The sequence below is a fragment of the Erpetoichthys calabaricus genome, chromosome 11, assembly GCF_900747795.2.
Source record: "Erpetoichthys calabaricus chromosome 11, fErpCal1.3, whole genome shotgun sequence".
Classification (NCBI taxonomy): Eukaryota; Metazoa; Chordata; class Cladistia; order Polypteriformes; family Polypteridae; genus Erpetoichthys; species Erpetoichthys calabaricus.
The window spans coordinates 102564653-102572152 of NC_041404.2; the positions used below are offsets into that span (position 1 = coordinate 102564653).

General features: G+C 38.3%; 1 protein-coding gene and 1 long non-coding RNA gene across 8 annotated transcripts in view; one reads left to right on the plus strand and one right to left on the minus strand.

The window, feature by feature from the left end:
- LOC127529583 (uncharacterized) overlaps positions 1-7500 on the plus strand; it is a 369736-nt gene that overhangs the window by 115827 nt on the left and 246409 nt on the right. The window lies entirely within an intron of this gene.
- Positions 1-7500, minus strand: part of LOC114661355 (potassium voltage-gated channel subfamily C member 1-like) — a 227438-nt gene that overhangs the window by 81566 nt on the left and 138372 nt on the right. The gene's annotated exons all lie outside the window — the stretch shown is intronic.

Consider the following 7500-nt stretch of genomic DNA (forward strand, 5'->3'; position numbering starts at 1 on the left):
ATACACACATAATTCCCAGGGGTTGATGATCATCCTTAACATGAAAACTGCACGTCAGTTATTTAATTCATATCAGAATAATATCCTTAGAAATGATTATAAAGGACATGAAAATATTCATAAATTTAAGTTTCTCTTTTACTAATATGCAGGTAAAAAAAGGATTGTATCAAAGGTAGGATATAATGATTATTTTGAGGAGAATAGGACATTGAACTCAACAAAACTGATCAATCTCTATTCACATAAGTTTTGTTAAATTTCACCATGTTTAAATTTGAAACCCAGCATTCACAACTATCTACTATGGAGGTACTAGCAGAGGAGAGAAAACAAAGACAAAACTGATTATGAACAATGTGGCATATCTTATACATTACACACTGTCATCAAGTTCTTTCAGCTAACAAATTATTCAACAGAAACATATCAGGAAACACTACTTGGGCTCCTTCATACCTACAGTAATACGATTTCATAATACATCACACTAACTGCCCTTTTATCAATGGCCAAGTCATAGGTTTTCTTCTTTTTTGTCATTGTTTGTGTGTATTTGAAGAGGATTGTTTTTGTTTGTTTGTTTATTAAAATATTTCTTGAGCTTCTGTAAAAAGCTAACTTTCCCTCTTGAGGACAAATTAAGTACATACTATTTATCTATTGTATCTGTGTAATGATGCGGGTCCTGCTCCATGCTCCCACTGCTCTTCTGGGAACCTTTCAAACCCAACACCGTCAGTAATGTAACCGGATGAGCTGGACAATGAGGACACCAAATGAAACAAGGGGATGGTGCTAAAAGGTGCAAAAGTGTTTTTATTACAAACATCAGCTGTCTTCCACACTGGTCCGGTAGCCTTCCGACCACTGGCTCTGTATAACTAATCCACCGGACCGAGACCCGGGTTCCCCAACGACCAGGGTGCTAACGACTCTCCTTCCCAAGCCTTCATGACTCCCGCTGCCTTCCGTGGCAAGCCATCCTCGATCCTGGTCACTCCTGCTCCTCTGAAAAACTCAGCAGGAGTGATTAACTCCATCTGTCCCCAAGTGCTGGCCAAACACCCTGCTAGGGCTCACTTTCCAGCTGCTTGCCATTACTACATTGAGCCTGTCTGCTCGCTCGCTCGCTCCTGCACCAGCTCCATCGCCTCCTCCCTTCTTCTCTCACCCTTAACCTCCATCCTCTCTTTTCTTCCTCCGCACTTGAGCTTCTCCTATTTATAATGGGGCTATGGGGACAGGTGCGTCAATCCCACACCTGTGCACTTAAGTGCGGAAACGGCCATGCCTGCATCACACCCGAGAACCACTCTGGCCATACTGCCACGCCCCCACTTTAAGCCAGTAGTGCAGCAATTATTTATTTAAAAACTAGCCATTCTTTTTGAGCCGTGGACTTGCTATATCACAATTTGATAATGTATTCCATGCACTTATGGCAATTTAAATAAAGATTTTTTTTCTAATGCTTGAGTGAAATTTACCACTAACCAGCGTCAAACTGTATTCCTGTGTTGTGGTTGAAAGTAAAAATTAGCATCCACCTAAATTTGCATGAAATTTTTAAACACTTCTATCTTGTCATCTATTAACGTTCATTAGCTAAACAAAGTAAATTCAATTGTATCCATAGCTCAAAACCTGAAGTACTGGAATCAGTCAAGTTGCTCTGAACTTTAGGGCTGTTATATTTTTGTAATTAGGAGGCTGAAATTATTCACAACAGACCAGATGGATCCTCACAAATGCACTGCATAACTTAAAAGTAACTTCCCTTGAAGTGTACTAAGCACAACACACTATGTAATCCATTATTCTATAAAGGTCCTTAATCACTGCTATATACTGTCTGGAGGTGGACAATGAGGTCCATAACAACTGAAAAGATTTTCTTATAAAGGTTACTTCCAGATATCAAACAAACCATTGTGTAATCATATATAATATTTTACTTTCCATGTGTAAATGTTTACATTTATTTACATTAAACTTCATATACTACACATCTGCCCAAGTCTGATTTCTGTTACGATCCATCTGCAACAGTTTTGCTGGATCTAGTACATAAGATATTCTGTGCATTTTTGTTTAATCTGTAAATTTATTTTTTAAAAATCCAGTTTATTAGACTATTTATGACATTATAATCATAATTATTAACATTATCGAACTCTGGAATGAGTTCCTCACCTCTTGTTTTCTGTGCATAAGGCAAGTTTTTCACCCATTTACACATTGCGTCATGGATTGTTTATTAACTGGCTACTGTACAAAAATAACATAAAGTTAAAAAAACGATATTACAAGTTAAAGTTTAGCATTTAATATTTTTGTCAGTACCGTTCTACTACAGAGGTATAAAAATTATATTGTACCATCATGAGAAGAAGACAGAGAACATTAAATATACTATGATTTGTATACAAAAGGTATATAAACCAAATAACATTTTTCCTGCTGTGTCCTTAATTAACTCTTATATCAAGTTAAAATAATGGATGACCAATGAGTATATGTCTTTAAATGCAGGAAAAAACAAAAATATCATTAATTGGTGGGAATGATCAGTATGCAGCTTGGGCATAACCCTTGATACCTGTAATTAACATGTGTTGCCCACTTGCTATTGGAACTATTATTATAACTATTGGTAAAGCTTTTTATGTGATTAGATGTTGTTTAGCGTCCAGTCTTCAGGAATTTATCTAATATTCAGTGAATTCCAAACTAAAAATGTGTTTCTAAATGTAATCAATTACCTCCTTGACAAATTACTTTGGTAAATGTTTTGCTTCCTCAGTAATTTATTTTAACTTCAGCCTTTTCAGTTTTCAATGATGAGAAGAAGAATTTGACTGGGCTACGTGTGCACATCCTAATGAAGAGCTTCAATAAAAGCATTGATAAAAATAAACTGACATGGATTATTTAGCCTCCTAATGGAGACTGCTGGAAGCACATGGGGAATATCAGGGGATTGAGAACTTTTCAGAAAGAAAATAAAAGTACATCACATAAAACGGAGTGGTTGCCAGTTCAAATCTCAGAAGTAGCAGAAAGAATGCTACTCTGTTGGGTCCTTCAGCAAGGCCCATAACCTGAAATTGCTCCTTGGGTGCTGTACAAATAGCTGACCCTGCGCTCTGACCCTAAAAATAAATTCTGTATACAAGAAATTATAGATGGCATATAAAGTAAATTATTATTATTATTATTATTATTATACATTCCCAATAAGGGAACCTGGATGGCTGGAAGAGCCAGTCTAAACCAAAAAGGTCAAGTTATTCAAGCTCCAAGCCCCTCCAGTAATCAGAAATGACCTAACTAATAGTCAATTAAGTTAAATTGCAATAAAAATGATTGATCTTGCAAAAAATGAAATTCCATGAGCTCCAAAGGTTTATAAAGGAGATGTTGATAAACTTTCTGTGCTGCATGAAGGAGCTGCAGAATCCTACCAGGATGCCACAATATGTGAAGCAACCTTACCAGCCCGATGTAAGGGAAATAGAACTGCAGTTGGTAAGCATAAACAAAGCACCAGGAAACAATGACAAAAAAATAAACTTTTAGAAGTATGTTGGAGGATAGGCAAGGAAATGCTGACTGAACTGGGATGCAAACACAGGATGCTGCAATCAGGGGTCACTACTTTTACTACTCACTTGAAGAATACCTTCATCAGTCATTAGCAGATTTGACCACTTAGTTTCAGGCCTATGAAGCCAGAGTTGGAAGCAATTTTCGGGTTACTGGAGTCAGAGTCAGTAAAAATCTACTAACTCTGACTAACAGAGATGGGACAAAGTCCAAAATATATAAGTCACAAGCAAGTCCTAATATTTAAGTTTCAAGTCAAGTCTTACAATTTCACTACTATCTATAGTAAATCTAATTATGATAAAATGTGTGTCATATACTAACATCTAAGTGAAGAATAGATTTTCTCAGAGAAACCAATTCTTAATAAGAAGTAACAGCAACTGGTATATAAAATAACTGTTTTACTTTGAAGTCATTTGAAAATATACTATTGATTTTCCACAGTTTCCACATTGGTGCAGAGTGTTGATTATACACAGTATTTAAAGAAAATACACAAATATACTTATCACAAACATAAGGTGTAAGGCATAAACAATCCCTGAACAGGGCACCAGTTCATTGCAAGGCAAACACACACAGTCATATAAAAAAGTTTGGGAACCCCTCTTAATTTTTTTTGATTTTTGTTTATCATTGGCTGAGCTTTCAAAGTAGCAACTTCCTTTTAATATATGACATGCCTTATGGAAACAGTAGTATTTCAGCAGTGACATTAAGTTTATTGGATTGACAGAAAATATGCAATATGCATCATAACAAAATTAGACAGTTGCATAAATTTGGGCACCCCAACAGAGATATTACATCAATACTTTTGCAAATATAACAGCCTCTAGACGCCTCCTATAGCCTTTGATGAGTATCTGGATTCTGGATGGAGGTATTTTTGACCATTCTTCCATACAAAATCTCTCCAGTTCAGTTAAATTTAATGGCTGCCGAGCATGGACAGCCTGCTTCAAATCATCCCATAGATTTTCGATGATACTTAAGTCAGGGGACTATGATGGCCATTCTAGAACATTGTACTTCTCCCTCTGCAAGAATGCCTTTGTAAATTTCGAACTGTGTTTTGGGTCATTGTCTTGTTGGAATATCCAACCCCTGCGTAACTTCAACTTTGTGACTGATGCTTGAACATTATCCTGAAGAATTTGTTGATATTGGGTTGAATTCATCCGACCCTCAACTTTAGCAAGGGGCCCCAGTCCCTGATCAAGCCACACAGCCCCACTGCATGATGGAACCTCCACCAAGTTTGACAGTAGGTAGCAGGTGTTTTTCTTGGAATGCAGTGTTCTTCTTCCGCCATGCAAAGCACTTTTTGTTATGACCAAATAACTAAATTTTTGTCTCATCAGTCCAAAACACTTTGTTCCAAAATTAATTTGGCTTGTTTAAATGACCATTTCATACAACAAGCGACTCTGTTTGTGGCGTGAGTGCAGAAAGGGATTCTTTCTCATCACCCTGCCATACTGATGTTCTTTGTGCAAATTGCACTGAATTATAGAACGATGTACAGATACACCATCTGCAGCAAGATGTTCTTGCAGGTCTTTGGGGGTGATCTGTGGGTTGTCTGTAACCATTCTCACAATCCTGCATGTATGCCGCTCCTGTATTTTTCGTGGCCTGCCAGACCTGGGTTTAACAGCAACTGTGCCTATGGCCTTCCATTTCCTGATTACATTCCTTACCGTTGAAACTGACAGTTTAAACCTTAGAGATAGCTTTTTGTAGCCTTCCCCTAAATCATGACACTAAACAATCTTTGTTTTCAGATCTTTTGAGAGTTCCTTAGAGGATCCCATGCTGTCACTCTTCAGAGGAGAGTCAAAGGGAAACACAACTTGCAATTGACCACCTTAAATACCTTTTCTCATGATTGGACACACCTGTCTATGAAGTTCAAGGCTTAACGAGCTAATCCAACCAATTTGGTGTTGCAAGTAATCAGTATTGAGCAGTTACATGCATTCAAATCAGCAAAATTGCAAGGGTACCCATATTTTTGCACAGTCAGTTTTTCACATTTGATTTAATTTCATACAACTAATTACTGCTTCAATAAAAATCTTTGTTCGGAAAAGACCCCAGTACTCAGATGTTCCTAGGAAATGAAAGACATACCACTGTTATCTTTTTTGTTGAAAGTAGAGTAAATTATTATGGAGGCTAAGAGGGGTTCCCAAACTTTTTCATATGACTGTACTAAGGTCAGTTTAGTATTGCCAATCCAACTAACTTGCAATTTTTGGACTGTAGGAAGAAACCCATACAGATATGGGCAGAACATACAGATTCCATGCCAGGAGAATCCTGGACATAAACCCTACATGAAGCTACTACTGTGCCACCTACCTCTGACTATCATTACATAACTAACTCTCATTTCAAAATAATTTCTTTACATAATTTTGCATATTTATTACTTAACTAAATATTTCAACAATCCCTAATCATTTAGAATACATTGCATTTCCAAAAAATTAAGGTGTATTCACTTATTTGCTCATTCATTTTATTTTATTTATTTGCTCAATGAATGAAGGCACTGCCAGTATTCTCACTGCCACTTTGAACAATGAGGGACAGTTGGTTACAATGTTCTGACTATCACATATATTGAAGTATTGGTTCAGCTGAACTAAAGCACTGCAACATTGGGCTTTTTTCTTTTTTTATTTATGGTAAAATGCAAAATGCCCTAATTCGCTACTGCCCTCACTTATGTCTTGATCTTCATTTAACCACAAACATCTGTAGCAAACAAAAGTGTTGTGACAGATGGCTGGGGCCCATGCCTGGCTGGGACGCCCCTTCACCACATCTGCCAGGGGTCAAGGGTGGGAAGCCCAGTATCTCCCCCTGGACGCTAGATGGCAGCATCCCTGGGTTGCAGCGGTGCCTCGGACTCCCCCAGGGCTTCATGGGGGTTGGAGTTCTGTGCAGCTCTGTGGGGTTCCACAGGCGCTGACAGAGGGTGCTGCAACAGGAGCGGCTGGCCTCTTTTGGGCACTGGTTTCACCTTCCCCGGAAGTGCAGCCGGATGTTGCTAATCAACCACCTGGAGCACTTGGAGTGGAGGTGGACAAAACTTGCTGAGGAGGAGTGGTGGTGGAAGACAGAAGAGAAAGAGTGCTTAGTGTACTGTGCTTTATTTGGGACTGTGTTGTGGCTGGAGGGATTATGGGGAAGACGTGCTCTCCAGCTGAAGAAAAATAAAAAAAGTCTTTTCATTTTATACGTGCCTCCCGTGTCCAATCTGTGCCAGGTCAGGCGCTATATAGCGCCATTATTACAGTGTATAGAAATATTACAGTTATATAAGAAAAATGATTTTAAAATGATTTTAAATAAAACAATATTCCTAAAATGACAAAAATGTATTGAGATGCCAACTGTAAATATTACTGTGTACCTTTGGCAGTGTTTAGCTTTGGTAATGTTTCTTTTTCCCATTTCCCATGAGACAAATCAATGTTAAATGTGATACAGTGAGAATTAAACAATTAAAGCAATTTTAACTCTGATATCACTTAGTTTATATTAACCCAGCCACAGGGGATGCACAAACCAGTGTGTTTCTTTGTGCTGGTCCCAAGCCCGGATAAATGGAGAGGGTTACGTCAGGAAGGGCTTCCGGTGTAAAATTTTGCCAAATCAATGTGCGGATAACATAACAAATTTCCATACCAGATCGGTCGAGCCCCAGGTTAACAACGACCACCACCAGTACTGTTAGTCAAAAGGGTGCTGTCGGAAATTGGGCTACTGTTGGCCAAAGAAGAAGAAGAGGGGGGAGAAGTGTCTGGAGGCAGGAGAAGAGGAGGAAGGTAAAGAGAGTGGAACTGAGGGTAGGAACTTTGAATGTTGGCAGAA